This window comes from Scyliorhinus torazame, chromosome 29 (assembly GCF_047496885.1).
Source record: "Scyliorhinus torazame isolate Kashiwa2021f chromosome 29, sScyTor2.1, whole genome shotgun sequence".
Taxonomy (NCBI): domain Eukaryota; kingdom Metazoa; phylum Chordata; class Chondrichthyes; order Carcharhiniformes; family Scyliorhinidae; genus Scyliorhinus; species Scyliorhinus torazame.
The window spans coordinates 29,691,828-29,717,865 of record NC_092735.1 but is presented as its reverse complement, the minus strand read 5'-3'; positions in this window follow the sequence as shown (position 1 = coordinate 29,717,865).

Genomic DNA, 26,038 nt, shown 5'->3' with positions numbered 1-26,038 from the left:
ATGAGAAGAAAAGGGAATAAAAGAAAATACATAATAGGGCAACACAACATATACAATGTAACTACATAAACACCGGCATCGGATGAAGCATACAGGGTGTAGTGTTAATGAGGTCAGTCCATAAGAGGTCAGTCTTACTGGGCGTAATACGAAAAGAACCCCAGGCAAAGTTTGAAGGCCTTGGGGCAGTGAGGGAGGGGGAGTTCCATGAGGGGGCGCGTGCGATCGGGGTCGGGCCCCAGAACTCCGTTCTGGACCACGTTGCCGAAGATGGCTAAGCGGTTCGTGCTGAACACGCACTCCTCCTTGTTATACGTGAGGTTGAGGAGAGTGGCCGTGTGGAGAAATTTGGCAAGGTTGGCGTCATGGTCCTGCTGATCATGGCCGCAGATGGTGACATTGTCCAGGTACGGGAAAGTGGCCCGCAGCCCGTACCGGTCAACCATTCGGTCCATCTCCCTTTGGAAGACCGAGACCCCTGTTGGTGACGCTGAAGGGAACCCTAAGAAAGTGGGAAAGGCGGCCGTCTGCCTCGAATGTATGGGTGGTCCGCCTTGCGGGTGGGGAGCTGGTGGTAGGCAGATTTCAGGTCTACTATCGAGAAGACCCGGTACTGTGCAATCTGATTGACCATATCAGATATGTGTGGGAGGGGGTACGTGTCGAGCTGCGTGTACCGATTGATAGTCTGTCTGTAGTCAACGACAATCCTGTTTTTCTCCCCAGTTTTGACCACTACCACTTGGGCTCTCCAGGGGCTGTTGCTGGCCTCGATGATGCCTTCTCGAAGCAGCCGCTGGACTTCAGACCTGATGAAGGTCCTGTCCTGGGTGCTGTACCGTCTGCTCCTGGTGGCGACGGGTTTGCAATCCGGGGTTAGGTTCGCAAAAAGGGAAAGTGGGTCGACCTTTAGGGTCGCGAGGCCGCACACAGTAAGGGGTGGTAGGGGCCCGTCGAATTTCAGGGTTAGGCTCTGGAGGTTGCACTGGAAATCCAGGCCGAGTAGCAAGGCAGCGCAGAGGTTGGTAAAGGCGGAAGCCGCTGAACTCCACGCCCTGGACGGTGAGAGTGGCGATGCAGTACCCCCGGATAGCCACGGAGTGGGACCCGGAGGCCAGGGAGATTCTCTGGTTAGCGGGGTGTACTGCGAGGGAGCAGCGCCTTACCGTATCGGGGTGAATGAAGCTCTCAGTGCTCCCGGAGTCCAGCAGGCAGGAGATCTCGTGCCCATTGACCTTCACTTTAGTTGAAGCAGTCGCAAGGTTGTGCGGTCGAGACTGGTCAATCGTGACCGAGGCGAGACGCGGCTGGTCGTCGGCGGTTGCAGGCGATGAGCGGCCGGATGAGGTGCCCGACGGGCATGGGTCCTGAGTCGGGTAAGATGGCGGCGCCCACGGGCCGCACGTGTTGTGGGGGAAGAAAGATGGCGGCACCCGTTGGTCCTGGGAGGAACAAGATGGCGGCGCCCACGGGCTGCACGTGGTCCTAGGAGGGGAAGATGGCGGCGCCCACTGGCTGCACGTGGGGGGTGCCGGGACAATAGTGGCGATTGAGCGGGCCTGGCACACTGCAGCAAAATGTCCCTTCTTGCCGCAGGCCTTGCAGAGGGCGCTCCGCACTGGGCAGCGCTGGCAGTGGTGTTTTGACTGCCCACTGAAGTAGCATTTGGGCCCCTCGGGGTTGGTTGGCTGCCACGCGGCACAGGCGTGGGATTGGCTGAGGGCGGTCGCTGATGGGGTCCACGATGGGGCGGCCGACTGTGGAGTCCAGGATGCACAGGGGGGGTGGGCTGCACGGTCGGGGGCATATGCCTGAATGTTGCGTGATGCGACCATAAGTGAAAGCGCTAGTTTTTTGGTCGCCGCGAGGTTGAGCATGGTCCCCTCTAAGAGGCGCTGGCGGATGTAGTCAGACCCTATGCCCGTAACAAATGCATCTCTCATTGGCAAAATCGAGTGTTCCATGGCCGAAGCGGCCTGACGGTCACCGTCTCTCACCAGGGCGAGCAGGGCGCGGCAGAAATCTTCCACCCACTCTCCGGGAAGTTGACGCCGCGTGGAGAGGGGGTGCCTGGCGTAGAGTGTGTTAGTCCGCTGAGCGTAGTTTTCCTTCAGTAGCGCCATGGCCTCTGCGTAAGTCGGCGCATCCTGGCCAAGTGGAAAGACGTTGGAGCTCAGCCGCGTGTGAAGGATCTGGAGCTTCTGAGCTTCTGGAATTTCGTCTGCCGCAGACCCGATGTACGTTTCAAAACAGGCTCGCCAATGTTCAAAGTCCTTTTTGGCATTGTTTGATTGCGGATGCAGCTGCAGGCGATCCGGCTTGATGCGGAGGTCCATCTTCTGAAAAACTCAGTGTAATAAATAGATGCACAATCAATTACTCAAAGACGAGGGTAGAATGTAATCGAGGCTTTATTACACTGAGATGTGTGGCCTCCTACAGCAGCTGACGAAATGGCTGCTGTACTGGGAGCACACATATTTATACTCCGCCTACTGGGCGGAGCCAGCAGGCAGGGATCTACCCCCGTACCTGTAGTACAGGGGCCTTACCGTAAAGCACCTATATCAACATCCTATATATACAATATATACATCAGTGGTGACTACCACACTCCCACAACCAAAAGATGTGCAGGGTAGGTGGATTGGCCACGCTAAATTGCCCCTTAATTGGAAAATAAATGAATTGGGTACTCTACATTTATTTTAAAAAAGGAATCGACAAGGACAAGTGATTGGAGAACGGAGACTTGAGGGGACAATTTGCGACCTAACCCACAGGACAGGGTGAACAACGGATCAACGCCATCTAGTGAAGTCAATGGGGACTAACTTTGGTTTGGATAATGTGCGCAGCTTCTGCCCGATCTCAATGGGGATTGCTGCCAGGCATATCTGGTTAAAGTAACATCTGCATTTAAACCGAGAATTAGAATTGGAGCGTTGACGTTGGAGTGGTTGAGAAGAGATCTATTCAAAACCATGTGGGGTCTGGACTGGGTAGATGGGAGGAGCAGTCTTCCTTTGCAGATGGATCGAGTATCAGAGTGCACTGATCTGCGAGGTGCTTGGCAAAGGAACCAGCGGTGATATGGGGAAGAAAAAACTCAGCGAGTTGGTGGGGTTTGGAATGTGCTGCGTGGCAGTGTGGCGGAGGCAGGTTGGGACGAGGCTTTCAAAAGAGAATTAACAAACTACCGGAAGAGAGAAAATGCTCAGGGCAACGAGGAAAACCTACTGGCGGGTTGGTTAATTCTCTTTTGAAAGCCTCGACCGAACCTGCCTCCGCCACACACTCACACAGCACATCCTAGACCCCACCCGCCCGCTGAGTAACAAGAGGTTTTTTCCTTGCTCTAACAGTGATCCGGGTTGTGTGGATACTGCTGGAAGAGTGGTTTGCTCCATTGGGTTGAAGCCGGCCAATGGAAGGCGCTGATTCATTGGGATTTCCTGGGGGGGGGGGGGGGGGGGGGGGGGCGATTTTCTGGCCGCCTCACGCCCAGCGCAAATCCCGCAACGTTGGGGAAAATTCCGAGACCTGAAACGGGGTTTGCGTCGGGCGCAAGCAATTTCCGATGTACCGGGCCCCTTCAGCAGACGTAATCAGGTTTCCGTCCAGCGACGGCGTGGACCTTATTACCATTCGTTTAAATATATTTTAATACTCAAAATTGGCAAAGCGCCGAACTTTCCGGGAACGGGCAATGTTCCCACCCGTCGGAGTGACGTGGCGTCGGCGGGAATCGAGACTGGCCTCCACAAACGGGGAGCAGATGTGATGACCACGCTGGTGGGCTCAAAGGCCATTGTAGTTCCTGGTGTGTGGTCAGGGAAATGAATTTAGATTTGGATTTTGTTTGTTGTCACGTGTACCAAGGTAGAGTGACAGATTTTTCTGCGAGCAGCTCAACAGATCATTAAGAACATGAAAATAAAAGAAAATACATAATAGGGCAAGACAAGGAACACAAGGTACACAATGTAACTACATAAGCACTGGCATCGGATGAAGCATACAGGGTGTAGTGTTAATGAGGTCAGTCCATAAGAGGGCCATTTAGGAGTCTGGTGACAGTGGGGAAGAAGCTGTTTTTGAGTCTGTTCGTGCGTGTTCTCAGACTTCTGTATCTCCTGCCCAATGGAAGAAGTTGGAAGAGTGAGTAAGCCGGGTGGGAGGGGTCTTTGATTATGCTGCCCGCTTTCCCCAGGCAGCGGGAGGTGTAGATGGAGTCAATGGATGGGAGGCAGGTTTGTGTGATGGACTGGGCGGTGTTCACAACTCTCTGAAGTTTCTTGCGGTCTTGGGCCGAGCAGTTGCCATACCAGGCTGTGATGCAGCCCGATCGGATGCTTTCTATGGTGCACCTGTAAAAGTTGGTAAGAGTCAATGTGGACATGCCAAATTTCCTTAGTTTCCTGAGGAGGTATAGGCGCTGTTGTGCTTTCTTGGTGATAGCATCGACGTGGGTGGACCAGGACAGATTTTTGGAGATGTGCACCCCAAGGAATTTAAAACTGTTAACCATCACCATCTCGGTCCCGTTGATGCTGACAGGGGTGTATACAGTACTTTGCTTCCTGAAGTCAATGACCAGCTCTGTAGTTTTGCTGGCATTGAGGGATAGATTGTTGTCGCTGCAAATGCCGGACAGTACCCTGGCACTGCCCCCTGGTTGTGACAGGTTGGCACTCACTATCGGACCGGCCACTCAAGAAGGCATGGAATGCTGAATCACTTACCGGTTTGCGCTCCCAGGGGGATTGTAGTTGTTTGCACTTCACCTCCGATCCATTGGCTCGTCTTTAATGGGAGTCCACACTTCAGGAAGGTTGGAAAGACATTGGAGGGGATGTGGAAAAGATTCCCATGAATGGTCCTGGGGATACTACGAGGATAGATTGGGGAAGCTGTGGCAGAGGGGAGGGGGAGGGGGGGGGTGGGTATTTTCTTCGAGGGGGCGATTTGATAGGACTGTCAAAAGGGAATCTTTTCACACAACAGGTGGTTAGGATTCCAAATGCGCTGCCGGAGAGTGTGGAGGAGGCAAATTCAACCCAGGCTTTCAAAAGCTAATTGAATAACTATCGGAAGGAAAAAGATTGGCGGGGCCAATAGCAAGCCAACGGAGTGAGACCAGCTCTTGCAGAGCGCCAGCATGATGCAAAGGGCTGCCTTGGAGCTGAGGCCAACTTCTACCACTGAATTAAAACTTCAATCTGTTACCTCCGGCACGTTTCGCTATTTTCCTCCCTCAACCTTGCCATCTCTCTCTCTCTCTCTCTCTCTCTCTTGTTATGGGCCAGGGTTTACAGAACCCCAAAGTGTATCATGGAGTTCACCTGACCCACAACTTTTAATAGATTGTGGTATGGGGAGCACACGGCCCACTCTACAGGTGTGGTACAGCAGAAATGGAAAAGTATTTTTTAAAGCAAAACAATGTTTACTCAAGTTAACCTTTTTGAAACATACAGTGAACATCTTAGCAACCATCAATTCAAATACAACCCCAAAGAATACAACACTAAGTAATCCTTAATAACTTCCCAAACAACATCCAGAAGACACAAGAAACACCTTTTAACAGAAGCACATCAGGTTTACATTCACTACTGAGAACATTTATAATTCTGAATTCACCAAATGATCAAGAGATAGTCTTTTCATGGCAGAGAGATCAACAGTACACCTGCTCTGTCTGGCTTCAGCTCCAACACTAAAACGAAACCAAAAAAACGCAGACACACCCAAGCTTTTCTCAAAGTGAAACTAAAAAGCAGAGCCAGAGCCGAGCTCCACCCACACTCTGACATCACTGCAGTAACATGAGCAGCCAAACATTTCTTAAAGTGACATTCTCATGACACTCTGGCTATCTCCTCCTCTAAGACACCGCTTAAAACCTACCTCTTTAACCAAAGACCTGACCACCTGCTCTAATGTCACTATGTGACCCGCTGTTAAATTTAGTTTGCGACATTAAAGGCGCTATATAAATGCACGTTGTTGTCTCTGCAACAGGGGTTAAAGGAATGCCTTTGTTTCTTGCATCTGCCATATGGAGCACTTGTCTATTCAGCCGGGTAAGGATTTAAATTTCTAAGTGTGAGGCACAGCGGTTGTTGCGCGTGGAGTTCCTGTTTGGTCAGGATGCTGGATGAATGGTTTGGCTCCTATTCAGCAGAAAGTTGAATGAAAGCTCCTCTATTTGCTGAATGGTGCCAAGGCCATTTGTGTTTTCACGAATTGGCTGTTGGCCAATGCCAAGAACATCGTGGTATCGTCTTTAATGCATGTATATATGTATTTTTTAATTGCCTTCCGAAATTTGTTAAACGATTGATAACAGGCCAACAGGCACCCAGGCCTCTTCAGGTCCATCTTGTCATCTCTGTCCACTTGTCCAGTCGAGAGGCAAAATGGCCGCCCGTGCTTTTTAGCCCCCCCCACCCCCCCCCCCATCTCATAGGCATTGGCCAGGTGACAGCTGGGTTCCCCCATGAAGCTCGGCAAAGGACCCTGGGCCGGAAACATTAAGATGGAGGCGCGATGGTGGCAAGTGGGAGAGGGAGGGGTGTCTCGTGATGGCACAGGCCGAGATTGTCTACGTGGTCCCTCAAATTCGACACTATACAGGCCTCTCCAGTTCCACCGTGTGCAAGGGCTGGTAGGGGTGTGCACACAGTGCACCAGTTCCAAACTAAATTGCTTTATTGAGGGTCCTGTGTATTTGCTGCTGATTTCCACTTTCAAAAGAGGCCCATATGGCCTAGGTCAGGTGAGCCTTTTGGTCGCCCAGCAGCAGGCATCTTTCAAAACCGCACCTGCCGCATTGCCATGATATAGGGACTGTAGTGAGACCAAACCGATTGAAAATTGCACTGTGCATTTTTTCCACTTGAGGCTACCACACACACATACACAAGCGCACATGTACCAGCAGAGGGAGTCTGCTGGGTAGCGACCATGAAGGATTAACAGCTCGTGCGGTTTTAATTCTAAATGTCGCTGGCTGAACATGTGACTGATTCTGCCCCCAAGAACTTCACAAGCCTCCGATTGAATCCCTTGTTGTTCCAATAACTCTGGGTGAAAGAAGAGAATGAAAATCTACTCCGAACAAAGGGGCAATTAGGGACGGGCACTAAATGCTGGTCAAAAGGGCAAAACACCCCCCCCCCACCCCCATGAATTTTTGAAAAAACCTCATCTGGGCCGGAACAAGGAGAAATCATAGAATCGTGTTACAGTATAGAAGGAGGCCATTCAGTCCATTGAGGTTGTGCTGGCCCTCTGTGAGGGCAACTCAACTTGTCCCATTCTCCTGCCTCCCCCCCGTGGCCTCGACAATCTTTTTCTCTTGAAAATGAAATGAAATGAAAATCGCTTATTGTCACAAGTAGGCTTCAAATGAAGTTACTGTGAAAAGCCCCTAGTCGCCACATTCCGGCGGCTGTTCGGGGAGGCTGGTACGGGAATTGAACCACGCTGCTGGCCCGCCTTGGTCTGCTTTCAAAGCCAGCGATTTAGCCCTGTGCTAAACAGCCCCTCTTGGGTCCTTATCCAATTCTCTTTTCTTACCCACGGTTGTATCTGCCTTCACCGCACTCTGGGGCGCAGTCTTTCCAGATCCTAACTTCTTTCTTTGCAAATGCGTCAGATTATTTGGCGTCAATTTATTTTCCAAGGTTTCGACAACTGCGGCCTTTTGGGCCCGTTGGTTTTGGCGAGTTTCCTGCACAATCTCCGCCTGTGGGCTCACTGGTGCGGCCAGCGTTTGTTGCCCATCCCTCATTGCCGCTCGGGAAGGTGGTGGTGAGCTGCCTTCTTGTACCCGCTGCACTCCTTGAGGTGTAGGTACACCTGCTGTGCTGTAAGGGAGGGAGTTCCAGGATTTTGACCCAGCGACAGTGAAGGAACGGCCGATAGATTTCCAATTCAGGATGGCGAGTGACTTGGAGGGGAACCTCCAGGCAGTGGTGTCCCCCATTTGTCTGCTGCCCTTGTCCTTCTAATTGGTGGGACCCGGGTTTAGAAGTTGCTGTCAAAGGAGCCTTGATGATCGCAGGGACTTAAAAGGACCAGCAAGCCAGTTTCTTGCACAGCCAGGGTACAATCAGATACTCAACCCATTTAACAACTGCTCCCTCAATTCATTCTGGATATGTGGATGCTTTTGGTGAAATTAGCATTATTTCTTCCCGCTGCCCTTGACAACGTGTCACCTGCAGTTCCTGTAGACCAGGGTCAATATCAGGTGATAATGGGCCTGCCCTATTTGAAGGCCTACAAAACCTTGAATTTCGAAAGCCTGATTTGTAATTCTGGGTTAAGACCTCCCCGCCATGACGTTGTGGCCCAGCTGCTCGAGTCGTGTGGCCTGAATGTAACACTCGCTTTTGATTATCTCTACGCAAAGCCTGGACACAGAGTGTCTTGCAGGCAGTTCATGTAATGGAACATCTGTTGAATTTTTAATGCTCTTAGCTTTTCCAGTTTTTTATTTAATTGTTCTGAACGCAGAGGACTCACAGCTGGAGGGTGAGTGATGAGGTTCGGCAGTTCATTTCTCTATCAATAGAAACTCCAGTGAATCTCCGAGATTGGGGTTATGAGCGAGGTTCTACAGCAGTTAGCGTGGTGCATTTGTGGCCTAGTTACAGGCCCTGTGCCTGGTTTGAGGGATAGACTTTGACATCACAGCTATAGAAGGTGACGGAACATTCAAATGAAGCAAAGCATTCCACGACTGCGCGACCCGAGTCTGGCTTGTACGATGTGTGAGAGAGACAAGGGCCGGCACCTGTAACCGGTCTGCACTTTTCTTTCACCATCAGCATGTTTAAAACCAACCATGTCCATCCGTCTGTCCTTCCTTCCTCCCTTACCCCCCCCCATCTCTCTTCCCCCTCTCTCTTCCCCCCTCTCTCTTCCCCCCTCACTCACTCCCCCCCTCTCTCACTCCCCCCTCTCTCACTCCCCCCTCTCTCACTCCCCCCTCTCTCACTCCCCCCTCTCTCACTCCCCCCTCTTTCTCTCCCCTCTCTTTCTCTCCCCTCTTTCTCCCCCCTCTTTCTCCCCCCTCCCTCTCCCCCCTCTCTCTCGCCCCTCTCGCCTGATGTGTTAGGCAGGTTGGTTTGATGTGGACTGCACTCGATGCAGGGAAGTTAGAAACAGATGTCTAACACAGGAGAAGATCCAACACTGTTTTATTCAACTAGATGAACTGCTTACATATTCAGCTGTGGGTCGACACTATACTGATCTGACTAGTGACCTTGTAGTAGCCTGACCAGACTTACTAGCTACCGCATGGTGTTTGTGCTTGCTAGCTCGTGGACTCTGACTGTCTCAGTAGCTGGGTCCCGAGAGAGCGGGAAACCTAGTGCCCTCTGGCTTTATAGTGGTGGTGTCCTGTCTGGTGATTGGCTGTGCTGTGTTGTATGCTTACTGGTCATCCTATGTGTCAATCACTGCCTGTCTGCATTTCATTATATACATGAGTGGATAATATGACATCTCCCCCCTTTTTTTTGAGTTAAATAAATACTGAGGTGTGTATATATTATGCCTGGCTATATACAAACGGTGATTGAATAAACGTATATACATGGGAAGGTGTCGATAGTGCAGATACATGGCAAAGTAAGCAATATTTACAAGAGTTAAGTCGATGGATTCAGTCACAAAAATTTACAAAAGTTAAGTCTACAGATTCAGTCTTTGTGGCGGGCGACAAATTCTTGCCGATCGCCGCAGAGGTGGATCAGGAGCCGCCTGCACGTGGAGAGGTGGGATCACTGCCATTGTGCTGGTCGCGTGGGCCGGCAGGATCGCTGGCAGATCGGTGGCCCCGTGGCAGGGTACGTCCGGAGGAAGCATGGTAGCCGGCGGAGCACTACGGTCAGGTGGTGGGCGTGGAACTCTTTGCAATGCCCGCCTGTTGCGCCGTAGCAGGAAGCCATCAGTCATGTGAACAATGAAAGACCTCGGGGCAACTTGTTTGACAACAACAGCTGTGGCTGACCAACCGCCCTCGGGCAACTGGACGCGAACATGATCGGCTGGAGCCAGCTCAGGTAAATCCGTGGCATGCGCATCGTATGTGGCCTTCTGTTGGGCCCGGGACTGCTGCACTTTTTGTAGTACCGTGAAGTGGTCAAGGCCTGGAAAATGGATGGCTGGAACTGTGGTCCTCAGAGTGCGATTCTTGAGCATCTGCGCTGGAGACAACCCAGTGGACAGTGGGGTTGCCCTGTATGCCAGCATTGCCAGGTTGAAGTCGGAGCCTGAGTCTGCAGCTTTGCACAGCAACCGCTTGACAATATGGACCCCTTTCTCGGCCTTCCCGTTTGATTGCGGGTACTGGGGACTGGAGGAAGCGTGACGGAAGTTGTAGGACTGTGCAAAATCAGACCATTCTTGGCTGCAAAAGCATGGACCGTTGTCGCTCATTACCGGGAGCGGTATCCCGTGCCTGGCGAACGTTTCTTTGCAGGCTTTGATGACCGCCTTCGACGTGAGGTCGGACAGTTTCCCCACTTCTGGGTAACTGGAGAAGTAGCCGACCAGGAGTACGTAGTCACGCCCCTTGGCGTGAAAAAGGTCTACACCTACTTTGGACCACGGAGAGGTCACGATCCCGTGCTGTTGCAGTGTTTGAGGTTGGGTTGAGCCAGTTGAAACTTCTGACAGGTGGGGCAGTTGAGGACCGTGTTGGCAATATCCTGGTTAATGCCCAGCCAGTAAACCGCCTCCTGAGCTCCGCGTCGGCATTTCTCGACTCCAAGGTGACCCTGATGGAGTTGACCCAGCACCATAGCCTGCATGCTTTGAGGAATAACGATCCTGTCGAGTTTCAGAAGGATTCCCTCCACAACCATCAGCTCGTCTTTAACATTGAAGAATTGGGGACATTGTCCCTTCTGCCAGCCATGGGTAAGGTGCAGTAAAGGATCCTTGGCCGTTTCCCCACTAATTTGGACCACCCGTTCGTCAGAGGCTGGGAGGTTGCTGGCACACAATTGCACTTGCGCTTCTATGTGGCAGATGAAGTCACCTTGTTCACACGGTGTGGTGATGGACCGGGACAGGGCATCTGCAATGATCAGCTCTTTGCCTGGCGTGTAGACAAGTTCGAAGTCATAGCGGCGGAGTCGAAGAAGAATTTGTTGTAACCGAGGTGTCATGTCATTTAAATCCTTCTGGATTATGTGGACTAGAGGCCTGTGGTCAGTTTCCACCGTGAATTTCGGCAGGCCGTAAATGTAGTCATGAAACGTGACTATTCCTGTCAGGAGACCCAGACACTCCTTTTCGATCTGGGCATACCGTTGCTCAGTGGGCATCATGGCCCTGGAGGCATATGCCACTGGAGCCCAGGACGAGGAGTCATCTCACTGAAGGAGCACCGCCCCAATGCCGTCCTGGCTTGCATCAGTTGATATCTTGGTTTCCTTGGTTGGGTCGAAGAACGCTACAACTGGGGCTGTGGTGAGCTTCGCCTTCAGCTCACGCCATTCCGCTTCATGTGTGGGCAGCCACTGGAATTCCGTTGACTTCTTGACGAGGTGGCGGAGGGCCGTGGCGTGGGATGCCATATTGGGAATGAATTTCCCGAGAAAGTTGACCATCCCGAGGAAGCGGAGGACCGCCTTCTTGTCCTCCGGGGTTTTCATGGCGTTGATCGCCAAGACCTTGTCGGCATCTGGCCGCACACCCTGTTGCGCGATGTGGTCGCCTAGAAACTTTATATCAGATTGACCAAACGAGCACTTGGCCCTGTTGAGCTGGAGACCATGTTCATGAATTTGCTGGAAGACCTGCTTGAGGCGAGCGATGGGTTCCTGGGGCATTGTGGACCAGGTGCAGGTGATCACGTCGTCCACGTATACTCGTACCCCCTCGATGCCCTTCATCATCTGCTCCATGAGATGATGAAACACTTCGGGGGCAGATATGATACCGAAAGGCATGCGGTTGTAACAGTAGCGGCCGAACGGGGTGTTGAACGTGCACAGCTTGCGACTGGGCGCGTCCAGCTGTAATTTGGAATGAGCCATCTCATTGGTTAACTCTTCACGCTTCGGGATCGGGGAGTGCTCCTGCATGATGTTGCGGTTTAGATCCTTGGGATCAATGCAAACGCGGAGCTCCCCGATGTCTTCCTTACGCAGACCATGGAGCTGACCCAGTCTGTTGGCTCCGTGACCTTCGAGATGATGCCCTGGTCCTGGAGGTCCTGTAGTTGCTTTTTCAGATAATCCTTGAGGGGCGCCGTCACCCGGCGTGGTGCATGGATTACAGGGGTGGTGTTCGGCTTGAGCAGTATTTTGTATCGGTACGGGAGCGTGCCCATTCCATCGAATACACTGTGTTACTGCGTGATAATGTCGTCCATGTCGGCTTGCAAATTTCCTTTGGGCGAGGCCGTCGCCGGTGACGATGACATGGTGTGGACTCGCTGAACCAGGTTCAGGAGCTTGCAGGCACGAGCACCGAGCAGGGATGCCCTGTCAGGCCTGACGATTTCAAATCGTAACGTTGCCTTGATTGCCTTGTTGGATACCCCTAGTTGACATGAGCCACTGGCAGCTATGGCATTGCCATTGTAGTCAAGAAGCTGGCAGGCCGGTGGAAGAATGCTTGGTCAGGCCCGGATGGTGTCGAGGTCAGATTGTGAGATGCAATTTGCTGATGCGCCTGTGTCCAGTTTAATCGGATGCGAGCCTTGTTAACTGTGGGGACAGCACACCACTCGTCGTCGGGATCCACACTGAGGATCAAGAGGCGTTGCACCGGTGTGGTGGAGGCCAGCTCATGTGTGGTTATGATGCCCACCCGGTATGGAGACTTGAGGCAGTCAGCATCAGGGTCCGTTGGGCTGTCGGGATCAGAATATGGCATGCCTTGTTGTATTGAGCGGACACTTCTGCGCCGCAGCTGGGATCGCTGGCTGCTGAGCGGTGGAGCGGATCTGCAGAGGGCTGCGTAGTGGCCAAGCTTGCCACACTGCAGACAACGGCATCCTCTTGCGGACATTGCTGCTTTAAGTGGGCGGAGCCACAATTTGGACATGTCATGACGCTGACGTCAGCGCAATCCGTGCGCCATCCGCCGTCCGGTCGACCGATGTACGCACCTGCGCAGTCAGATTTTCGGTCTCGTCGTCCACTCGGTCGTGGCGCACATGCGTAGGGACCCGGGAAAAGCGGGTGAAACGACCACTCTCCTCGATGCTCAGGCCCTGCATCTGTGCAAAGGCCTGCACCCTTTCTGCCTCGTGGGAGGCCAGCGTTGCCGTTTCTGCCGCCCTGATGTGGGAGTAACGATTCTTAGCATGCTCATGGACAACGCACATCTCGATAGCGACAGAGAGGGTCAACTGTTTGACTTTCAGGAGCTGCTGCCGCAGGGAGTCGGAGTGGACCCCGAAAACTATCTGATCCCGGATCATGGAATCAGCTGTCGAGTCATAGTTACATGACTGCGCTAGGATGCGGAGATGGGTCAAGAAGGACTGAAGAGGTTCATCCTTACCCTGAAGCCTCTGCTGGAAAACGTACCGTTCAAAGCTCTCATTCACCTCAATGTCGCAGTGGCTGTCAAACTTCAGCAGGACTGTTTTGAATTTCGTTTTGTCTTCGCCGTCGGCGAAAGTAAGCGAATTGTAGATATGGATGGCGTGGTCCCCCGCAGTGGAGAGAAATAGCGCGATTTTCCTGGCATCCGATGCTGCCTCGAGGTCGGAGGCCTCGATGTACAGGAGGAACTTTTGCTTGAAGATTTTCCAGTTGGTGCTGAGGTTGCCGGAGATGTGGAGTTGCGAAGGAGGCTGGAGGTTTTCCATTTCGCTGGATGGCTGCTTGCTGGTCGATGCTGATTCACTCGCGGTAGGTCCGTCAAGATCAATATCACTCTGGTACCATGATGTGTTAGGCAGGTTGGTTCGATGTGGACATGCACTCGATGCAGGGAAGGTAGAAACAGATGTCTAACGCAGGAAAAGATCCAACACTGTTTTCTTCAACTAGATGAACTGCTTACATATTCAGCTGTGGGTCGACACTATACTGATCTGACTAGTGACCTTGTAGTAGTAGCCTGGCCAGACTTACTAGCTACCGCATGGTGTTTGTGCTTGCTAGCTCGTGGACTCTGACTGTCTCAGTGGCTGGGTCCCGAGAGAGCGAGAAACCTAGTGCCCTCTGGCTTTATAGTGGTGGTGTCCTGTCTGGTGATTGGCTGTACTATGTTGTGTGTTTACTGGTCATCGTGTGTGTCAATCACTGCCTGTCTGCACTTCATTATATACATGCGTGGATATTATGACATTGTCCCTCTCTCTCGCCCCCTCTCTTCCCCTCTCTCTCCCCCCCCTCTCTCTCTCTCTACCCCCCTCCCTCGCTCCTCTCTCTCTCCTCCTCTCTCTTCCCCCTCTGTGCCCTCTCTCTCCTCCTCTCTCTCCCCCTCTCTCTCTTCCCCCTCTCTCTCCTCTCTCTCTCCCCTCTCTCTCTTCCCCCTCTCTCTCCCCTCGCTCTTCCCCCTCGCTCTCCCCTCGCTCTTCCCCACTTTCTCTCCCCCTCTCTCTCCCCCTCTCTCTCCCCCTATCTCTCCCACTCTCTCTCCCACTCTCTCTTCCCCAGTCTCTCTTCCCCCTCTCTCTCTTCCCCCTCTCTCTCCCCCCTCTCTTCCCTCTCTCTCCCCCTCTCTCTTCCATCCGTCTCCCCCTCTCTCTTCCCCCTCTCTCTCCTCTCTCTCCCCCTCACTCTTCCCCCTCTCAGTCCCCTCTCTCTCACCTCTCTCTCCCACTCTCTCTTCCCCTCTCTCTTCCCCTCTCTCTTCCCCTCTCTCTCCCCCTCTCTCTTCACCCCTCTCTCTTCACCCCTCTCTCTCCCACTCTCTCTTCCCCTTTCTCTTCCCCTCTCTCTTACCCTCTCTCTTACCCTCTCTTCCCCTCTCTCTGCCCATCTCTCTTCCCCTCTCTCTCCCCCTCTCTCGTCACCTCTCCCCCTCTCTCTTACCCTCTCTCTCCCCTCTCTCTCACCCTCTCTCTCACCCTCTCCCTCCCCCTCTCGCTCCCCCTCTCTCTCCCCCTCTCTCTCCCCCTCTCTCCCCACTCTCTTCCCCCCTCTCTCTCCCTCCCTCTCTCTCCCCTTCTCTCTCCCCCTATCTCTCCCAGTCTCTCTTTCCCCGTCTCTCTTCCCCTCTCTCTTCCCCCTCTCTCTTCCCCCTCTCTCTTCCCCCTCTCTCTTCCCCCTCTCTCTTCCTCCTCTCTCTCCCCCTCTTCTTCCCCTCCCTCCCTCCATCTCTCTTTACATATATATATCCCCCTCTTTCTCCCTCGTTCTCGATCTACCTTTCTTTTTGATTAGAATCCAAATATTTTCAATTTGTGAAACTGAGGAAAGGTGACTACACCGCAAGAGTGATAACACTGACCAATAGGCATCTCTTATGTCAAAACAAACTTTAATTTAATCACAGAGTTAACCACGTTAGCAGCAAAGAAATAGCGTCACAGTTAACAGTTCCAACAGTCCTCAAATGAAAGATAAAATTTAAGACACTTTTTAAACCTGCCACTATATTCCAATTAAGCAAACCAATATATTCCAAATACCACTTTTGAATACAGTTAATAAATTTTGGTTTCATGTACCCAGAACTTCCATTTGGAAAGAGAACCATTCTGGACCAAACTGAAACACTTTTTCAGATGGGTGTTCATGGACCAACTGCCTTTTCAGACAGACCTGGCTCCTCCCATTAACTACATCATATGTACCCAAAGCATTAGGCATTCTTTTGTCCCTTGACATGTTTAGCCAGGGCCAAACACAATATAGAGGAAGGGGATGGGATGGGTGAGGGTGTCCAGGGAAGGCCGATGGGGCCTTTAGAGGAAGGGTCAATGGTGTCGAAGGCGGGGTCCAGGGGGGTGAACCTAGGGGATTGTGATAGGAGGGAACAGTCAGAGTCAAGGGGAGAAATGGTAGGTCCAGGGTGAGAGTCTGGTAGGTGAGCCTGAAGGGGAGGAGACGGGGAGCTCGGATAACCAGAGGGACGAGGGTCAGAGTGGGCATGGGGATGGTTATGGGTGTCAGCGCTAAGGGGAGGGTAAGGCCTGTGGAAGTGGATGGTGATAGGGTCCAGGGTAACAGGGAAGGTTCAAGGGTGACAGAGGGATGAATGGCGATATTGGGTGGGTCTATGGTGATGGGGGAAGTTGGTGGGTGACAGAAGGAGGGGAGAATGTGGTAGAGTGAGTTTTTACGGTGACATGCACCATTTTTCAAATCTGACACGGTCAGTGAGATCTCTTGAGATGGGAAGAGGGTCTTTTCGGGGTGCGTGGAGTTCAAGGTCGGCACTAGTGGGCGACTAAAGTGACACCCGAATAATTAGGCAACTGGTGCCAATGGTGGTCAGCTATGTTCTCCTCTCTGTGGTGGAGGCCACATTGAAGTTGGTTTGTTACTGACTCATGGGTCTCACAACATCGAGATCCCAGCAAAGTGTGGAGTCAACGTTCATTCTGTGCCATTTACCATTGGCTGCAGTCAGAGGCAGCGAGGGAGGGAGGTAGATGCCTCCAATGGGCACAGCTGGTAGAGGGCAGCCAATGCATGACCCCAAACCTCCATCCTCCCGGGTGAATGGTCATGGCTCACAGGCGGTTGGTCTTTCCAAGCCGCCAAGGCAATGGTCTCTCTATAGAGTCTCGAGGGTGGTGCAGACAAGTGGAAAAGTGTTCATGTGAGGCTCCTTGCACGTGGCGCTCGTCACCCTGGTCAAAGAGCAATGTCTTCAAACGCCGTCATGTATTAACGGGAGGAACACCCATATCCGATCCTCCAGGAAGTCCCTTGCCTGGAAGGGGTGTGGTGGGGATGCCAGAGGCTATATGAAGGGCTTAGCACGTGCCTGCTGACTCTGCGATACAGGGAAACCTGTGCCGGACATGCTTAACATGTCATCAACCCATTCACACGTTGCAGGTGTCCACGATGCAGGTCGCAGGCAACTCTGTCTTGGTATCGGCTCCCATCCAGATGAAGAGAGGGAGGGCCCATCGCAGGTTGACACAGGGCCTAAAGGAGCAAGGGCCTGAGCAGCAAGAGGCAATGGGGCCTCCGTAAGGTTAAGAGGCTGACCAATATGGAACGCTGCAATGGCAGCAATCGGCCCATCTAGGGATGAATGAAAGGCAGTGCTGGTACGGCCCGTTACGTGGTTCCTCACACCTGCCAGCTTCGCCAGCGCAGGCTGCGGTCACAAGGACCCTGGAGGAGTAATTTGCCAACCTCCTTGCCGATCCCTAACCAATGACCTCAAAAGTGGAAGATCACCCGTATTCGCCTGCCATGTCGCACAGCGGAAATCATGCCAACTACCCCACCCACCACCTCACTTAGTCTCCAGAATGGAAAATTCCACCCTCTTTTTTCCCCCCATGTTTATTTTCTCTTTCTCCAAATTTATCTTTTCGCTGTATATATCTCTTTATTTTTCTTTCTCTTTCTCTCTCGCCCTCTCTGAATATCTATCTCTTTCAAATTATATAATACCTTTTTATCTGCCTATCTCTGTATCTCCATATAATGAGAGATGGAAACTCTTGTGTGAGAGAGAGTCACTTTCGACAGGTTCCTAGTGGAGCCTGTCATTTATCTGTCGAGCTACAGATAAACGTTCCTACAGCAATTACCCTCTGACTGACCTTGGGATCTGCATAGGGGTGGGGGGGGGGTGGGTAAGGAAACACGTCAATTTGTTAATTTAATTTAAATTCCACCAGCTGCCACAGTGGGACTTGAACCCGAGTCTCTAGTTCGCTAGTCCAGTGACATCACCACTACGTCAATGTTTCACTAGTCTCGGCTCATCCTCCGGTGGCGAGGGAGCACTGCGTTGTCTGTGCTGCTCTCTCCCAGGCCGCTAGCCCAGCGGGAGCCCACTGAACGGGCACTTGGTTTCCTGGAGGGGGCCCTGCTGGTGAATCGGGGGAAATGGACCCCCTACGAGCAGTTCACATGTGTGTACAAGTCTTGATAATGTGGATTGGAACAAAAAACATTATCTGGGCCCCCACCTATCTCAGTGTTATCCTGAGCTCCGTGCTTCATTGTCTTTGCAAGGACGACAGTGTTGGAGCCAAGAAAAATCTTCTCCCTCCCAGTCCATTAGCCCCTTAAAGAGCTTGGCCACCTTATCTTCAGCCACTCCTTCCCTCGATAGCACGTTATCCTGCACTCCCAAGGGCGGCAAATCGGGAAAGGATGGCACCTGCTTCCTCACAAAGTCCCGGACCTGTAAGTATCTGAACCCATGCCCGCTGGGCAGCTCATTTTCCCCCTTCAAGTCCTCCAAACCCGAAAAGCTGCCCCTCCCCCCAACAAACAGGTCCCCAAACCGCTCGGTCCCTGCCTGTCGCCACCCCCGAAACCTTGCGTCCAACACCCACCCCCGGTGCAAACCTGTGGTTGTCGCAAATCGGTGCCCACACCGAGGCACCTTCCAACCTCAGCTGCTGCCGCCACTCTTTATACAAATGCTTTAATAAAACTATATTTTCTTTTAATCGCCTGGAGGTTCTGAGGGTCCTGAGAGAGCAGCCCGGGCAGTGGGAGAGAGAGAGAGAGAGAGAGAGAAAGAGAGAGCAAGAGAGAGAGAGAGAATGCGCAACAGAAAACAGGGGAAGGGGAAAAAGAGAGAGAAACACAGATTGAGAGGAGAGAGAGGGAGAAATGCACATTGGGGGAAGGAGAGAGAGAGAGTGCAACAGAAAATTGGGAGAGAGAGAGGAAGACCGATTGCATGAGGAGAGAGTGTAAGAGAATTCCAGGAGAAGGGAGAGACGGTAACGCAGACTGGAGGAGACAAAGACAAATGACAAATGGTGGGCTGGGGTCAGAGTATTAGCCGGTGATAGAACATACAGTGCAGAAGGAGGCCATTCAGCCCATAGAGTCTACACCGACCCACTTAAGCCCTCATTTCCACCCTATCCCCATAACCCAATAACCCCTCCTAACCTTTTTTGGTCACTCAGGACAATTTAGCACGGCCAATCCACCTAAACTGCACGTCTTTGGACTGTGGGAGGAAACCTGAGCACCCGGAGGAAACCCACGCAGACACGGGGAGAACGTGCAGACTCCGCACAGGCAGTGACCCAGCAGGGAATCGAACCTGGGACCCTGGCGCTGTGAAGCCACAGTGCTAGCCACTTGTGCTACCGTGCTGCCCTGTGCAGTTGTAAAATATCCTCCCTCCCAGGAGTTCAGCAGCCCTGCCATTTCCGAGTCTCTAGCCTCGCGAAGCTGGCATCGTTGAAGGTGTGTGGGAGGCAGGATACTGAGTTGAGTTAATTGGCTTCACTTTTATTTATTACTCTCATAACTTGCTGTGTATTATAGAAAGTGATGGAACCAACTTAACTTTCAATGACAATTTTGTAGAATCAGTGTTTTACATCGCAATCCATCCTGCAGAAATACCACAGGAGCAGATGTGATTTATACCCTCCTTAAATTTTGTCTTTCTTTGCTATGTATAATCAGTGGGTGCGATTGAACAGCCTCATTGCGCCTGACTTGGTGAGGCGGCGAGGCCGTTAAGTCTCGTGAGAGACCTCTCGTGAGATTTGCGATGCTCGGAACGCCTCGCGAGACCTATCTAGATCCCACTAGACGTTGTGATGTGGATTGGGCCCTTGCTGGGCGGGATCCAGATTTACGTTTAAGTCAGCTCACTTAAATATATTGGTGCCAATGCTCCCGAGGCCCGGGAACGAGCGCCCGCACCTTGGAGACCACGCCATGGCGCCCTTCAGCACTGCTCCACACAATTGTGGACCAGGCGTAATGGCACCTGGGGGGGGGGGGGGGGCGTGGGGGGGTCTCCCAGGCCATCAGGGGCCCTCCCAGGTGGTCGGGCTCTGGGTAACTGTCACCTGGGCACCCTACCACTGCCACCCTGGCATTGCCAGGGTGCCTGGGTGGCACTGCCAGGGATCGGGCCCAGGGGCAGGGTGAGTGTGGGGGCTCGAGGACCCCTTAACAACTAAGTTGGGGCATTGGGGGACGTCCGGAGGCCGCGGCGGGGAGACCGGGGGGGATGGTCGCGTTTGGGGGCGGCATTTAAAACGGCGCCCCGATCCCTCCCTGCACTGACGAGCTGAGCTAAGTGCGGCCTCGACCAAACCAAAGCAGCCCCGTTTGATAGCGGGGTTATTCTCGGCACTGCAGGCGGCGAGAAACACCCGCTAAACACGCCCAAAACGGGACTTCATTTATTTCCCGTAAAATCGGGCCCAGTGTTGCCGATTTCAGCACATAACAAAAAGTCAAATGATTTATTAGGGCTCGGTAACATTGAAACGCTTGATCAAATGTAATTCCATTTGCAAACAGTGGCCGAATGCCACATGATTGAAGGCCATGTGATTAAGCATCAGATGAGCAGTCACATGATTTAATGTTGCAATCAAATGTCATGTGACTAAATCTCCAGGACTATGTCAAAACGGAGTTGGCAACTGTCGTTCTGTTTGCCAGGATTGTTGCTAACTTTTGGTTGGTTCAATTGGGTCTGTTTTATAACCTTTGCTCTCGAGTCGCCAGGTATCTTTATGATACCACCACGAGGTTCAAGTTCAAGTAATGATCAATAACTCAATACACCAATTAGTAAGTTTCAAATCAAAACACATTTATTATACACAGTAATCGCTACTCATGCACAAATTCTACTTCTAAGCTACTTCTACAACTAACAGGCCTATACTTAGCTTCAGACTGGCCCACCAGGTCAGGGGAACAAATGGCCTTTTGTTCGGGTTCTGAGTCTGCGGGATTCAAAGGTTGGTACAGATTGATAGCTAGGAGCGCCTATCTCGTAGCGAGCGTTGACTTAAGACTTACTGGATCTTGGCGGCAGCTGAACCGGTCACTGTCAAGGGTTGGTTCGCGTTGCTGAGTGACCCGGTCAAGAAGGACGATTTGAACTTGGGGGCTTAACTTTATAGTCCCCAGGGGCTTCCCGCCTTTCGGGGCGGACCCTCTACCTGGTTTCAAGTGATTGGACTTTGTTCCAATCGCTTGGTTCGATTTCTCCAATGCTGAAGTGGTTCCCTGATCGATGGGCGGTCTTGAGGTGTCCGTTAATCTCTCTTGTGTTGGCTCCTGCTGGCGCCGAGGAGTCTGGCTTGGCCTTGTTTATCCCAAATGTTTCGATTGTTCCCGGGGATCGCTCATTAGTATGTAGATGGCTGCTACATTATTATGCAGATGGCTGCTTGTATCGATGCTGTCTGGGCTTTTGCAGAGTTTAATACACAGTAAACTTGCACCTGCTGGTTTCTGCCTCTGTTGGCTGAATTTCCCTTCAGCCTTTGCTGTTCTCCATTTTACGTCGGGGGTTGGCCAACCCAGGTAGCTACAGGATGTAAGATTGAGGTTTGACCTGGTTTAACATCCTGTTCAGATGGGCATTGAACATCCCACTGGCCTTGTTGAAAGAGAAACAGTTTTCCAGGCCTCCCAAGCCAGTTCTCCCCCAAGAAACATCGTTGGTTAATCATTATTCTAATTGCTGACTATGAAGTGTCGTTTGGTACAAAATGGTCGCTCACTGTGCCTTTATTCTACAAGGCCCCAAGCTCAGGATCCCCTTCCTAAACCTCTGTGTCTCACTCCCCCTCTCTCCTCCTGTAAGTCTCTCTTTAAAACCTTCCTCTTTGACCACCTCTTTCGGTTCTGTGTCTGGATAGCTCTTTATGTACCTCAGTGTCACATGTTATCGTAAAATTGTAGAATCCCTACAGCGCAGAAGGAGGCCACTCGGCCCATCGAGTCTGCACCGACCCTCCGAAAAAGCACCCCCCCGCAGCCCAATCTCCCGCCCTATCCCTGTAGACACTAAGGGGGCAATATAGCGCGGCCAATCCACCTAACCTGCACGCCTGTGGACTTTGGGAGGAAAGCGGAGCGCCCGGAGGAAATCCACACGGACATGGGAAATTAGATGGCAATTTATGTGGCAATTCGTCCAGTGAAGCATCTTACATGATGCTCCAGGTACTTCCGAAATGGCAGCTTTGGAGTAAAGGGCAAATTAAATCCTCCGTCCCCTGTTCGTGAATTGTCGAGGAGCGAAATGATGGAAAGATCTTCTTCAGGCTGGGAGTTGCCGTGTGAATCCATTGATACGAAAATCTGCTGGTGCCGCAATTTTCCTTTTGTTTCCTATGCCACATTGGGAGCCACGTCTCCTAGCAACCGTCTCAGGTTGGTCTCCGGTCTCCTTTGTTCTTGTTTTCATTTGATTCGATTCGCCGCAGCTTTGGCTTCATTACTGGTGACCACCATGAAGGACACGAGGAGTTCCGCGCAGCCGTGGCCAGGTCCCGTTCGGGGAAGATGCAGAATAATGTGGATCCTCACGGATAATTGGCCCCGGGAGGCTCGATATGCTACGTCGAGCCGGGCAAGGGGTTGCTTAGAAACACAGAGATTCAATGGGATAATGGTGATTTAATAAACAAAGATATATGTTTATGAGAATATGTCAAAGCCTTGAGCAGTTCTTTGGCCTCTGTTCTCTGCGTCAAAGAGCTTCCTTGGAGTGTTGCGAGGACCTTGCGGTTTCAAAATGATAAATTGAAGCAAGGTGTAGCTGGGACTGTTTCAGTTGTTTAATTCTTTCATGGGGGCATGAGCATGGGCATGGGCATCCCCCCCCACCCCCCACCCCACCCAAAGCGGGAAGTCACATGGGTAAATAGATAGAATTTCATAGAATTTATAGTGCAGAAGGCCCAGTAACCCCGTAACCCCACCTATCCTTTTTGGACACTAAGGGCAATTTATCATGGCCAATCCACCTAACCTGCACATCCTTGGACTGTGGGAGGAAACCGGAGCACCCGGAGGAAACCCACGCCGACACGAGAACGTGTAGACTCCGCACAGGCAGTGATCCAAGCCGGGAATCGAACCTGGGACTCTGGAGCTGTGAAGCAACTGTGCTAACCACTGTGCTACCGTGCTGCCCTGGTACAATTCACCACTGGTCCCTAAACGTGGGGGGAGCAAGGCGATGAGTACCTATAATGATATCATGGTTGTGTTGTAATTCACCAACTGGCCACTAGGAGTCTCATTAGTATATAAGTTAATGTTAAGAGTCAGGTGACCTCAGACTGAATCGCAAGCTGGAAGAGAGAGGTTGCTTGTGCATGATCATAGTGTTATCCATCTGCTGTTTGTATCGAGGCGATTGAATATATTCAAGAGGCGGCTAGATATAGCACTTGGGGACAATGGCCTGGGGGGGGGGGGGGGGGTGGCCTTTGTAGTCTTCGGGTGGTTAGGGACATGGTTGGACAGTGCCTGGGCACTGCCCCCTGGCACCACAGCACCCTGGCAGTAGGGTGCCCAGGGGAAGTGCCAGTGCCAGGCTGGAGCTGTCAAGAGGCGGGACCTGAAGGGGGAGGTCTAAATGGGAGTGAGGGCCTTCTGACAGCGATTGGGGGGGGTGTCTTTGCAGGCGAGATGCTGGGGAGTGGTTGTAAGGTTATTGTTTGATTGAGGTGCCCTTTATAAAGGGCGCCCTGATCTCTGAGGAGCCTTCGGGTCCCACGCATCATGTTTTTGACGGGAATCACCCCAGGCTCCACCCCGGACGCCACAGTAGCACAGTGGTTAGCTTTATTGATTCACAGCGCCAGGGTCCCAGGTTCGATTCCCGGCTTGGGTCACTGTTTCTGTGGAGTCTGTACATTCTCCCCGTGTCTGCGTGGGTTTCCTCCGGGCGCTCCGGTTTCCTCCCACAAGTCCCAAAAGACGTGCTGTTCGGTAATTTGGACATTTTGAATTCTCCCTCCGTGTACCCGAACAGGCGCCGGAGTGTGGCGACTCGGAACCTTTCATAGTAACTTTACTGCGGTGTTAATGTAAGCCTACTTGTGACACTAATAAAGATTATTATTAAGTTTGGGAAGGTCGCGATTCAATCCGGTGCAATCCGCACCGATTTTCCCACCCAAAATGGCAGTCATTGCCCCTATGGCCCTCGTGGCGCAGTGGGTTAGCGCCCCTGCCCCGGAGCCGGAAGCTCCGGCTTCGAATCCCACCCCAGGACGCGGTGGGGCCATAACGGGGCCAAACAGGGTTGAGGGTCAACCTGCAAAACGCACTGATGGCTGGTAGCAGAAGCGGAAAAGGCTCCTACTCAGCCAGACTCGATGTGGGATGGGCCCCCTTCCGAGATATCGCTTCAGGCCAGCGCTCCGTTCCAGGGGAAGCCAGCGAAAGGTGAGGTTGCCGACTGTGATTAAATGCATTCCTGGAGTTTTCCCTCACAGCATTACCCCACAATTCAGCCATTGGCTGGCTAGTGCTGCCCTCCTGCTCCAATTGGACAGCCTTTTTATTCCCGCTTGCTCAATATTTTTTACAAGTGGTGAAGAGGAATGTTCAAACAAAGTGACCAAAAAGACACGAGGCGGGGTTCTCCGCTCCTGAGACTCTGTTGACGCCAGTGCAGGATCCGTGGACTTGCAGGACAGAAAAACGTGCGCCACCCCCGGACCGATTCCGCTACTGCGGAGGGGCGAACACCGGCACCGCATGGAACATTTCCCCACGAAAAACACGGTGCGGGACTGGCCGGGTCTGCGATTGGCTCGCGGGAGGCTGACAAGATGCAGCCGCACACTCCCCACACACCCACCTATCGAAGTCAAAAAAGATGGCACTTGTTGCGCCCATACAGCCGATGGGTCGTCTGGGGCCAGAAAGGGTTACCACAGGGGGGGTGGGGGGGGGGGGGGGTCACCTATACGACCCATGGCACCAGATTTAAATCGGGCTGTCAGCGACATGCACAGCTGCACGGCTGCCTCAAACTCGTCCACCCCGACCCCACAGTCCACCTGCTGGCCCCCCCCCCCCCCCCGGCAGAAGCCCCTCGGCCCGCGGCACGACTGTCGGTGAAGTATGGCGGTGCGGGACACTGCCAGTGCGCCCTCTTTCTCTCTCAGCAACCACCACGCCAGGTTCCCGATCTGTGTACCGCGCCGTGGGGAACTCGCCCCAACGGAGGCGGAGAATCGCGGGCGGGCCCACGAATGATACGCAAACGGTGTTTAAAGTACGCGCGCCTGTGGTGAATGTATAATTACTGATAATTCACCAGTGCACTGTGTTACGTTAGTAACCCTGTGGGCTCTACCTATGGGCCATTGTGTGGCTTCACCCACAGGGGATATGTTGGGGCATGTACAGGCTCCGCCCATAGCTCCACCCCCTTTACAGGAAGTATAAGAGCTGCCGACCTGCGGGGCCGCCTTCAGTGTTGTACCGGTCACAGGCAGGCACAGTTCTAAGCTGATTAAAACCACGGTTTACTTCTCCACGTGTCTTCGAGTGAATTGATGGCCGCATGTGCGTCGCATTGACGCCGCTCTCGAGGTGACGGAGCATCACGATTTGGCGCCGAACAGGCGCCTGCTGCGATTCTGATGTCGGAAGCTATTCCCCGATCGCACACCCCGATTTTGGTGTCAGCTGGCAGAGAATCCCGCCCACAGCCGCGTGCTGGAGTTTTACCTTCGATCCCTGGAGGCTCCAAGCCAATCCTGGAGAGTTGGCAACCCCAGCTACAAAACAAACGTGTTTTATCTGCCTTGGGCATCTCGGGGCCCAGGGAGTCTCCTAAGTTAATATTTTGAACCTAAAATTGAGCTTCATGTATCTTGTTTGAGGTGAAGAGCTGTGGGATTCCCCGTTGAACCTGGGTTGGAAGATGGCTGCGGTTTCTCTGTGGCTGTGCTGGTGGCCTGACGACCCACCTCACTTCTTGGCCAATCTGGGGCCCCGGTTACTGATGCTCCTCAGCCTATCCCCGCGCACTGGACTGTGGCCTGGCCTGCGGAGGAGAAGGCAGCTCTGGAAAACGATGGCGATTATACCCCAGAGCAAAGTGGCATCAGAGGGTGAGGAAGGAGAGTCGCTCAGTCCATGCC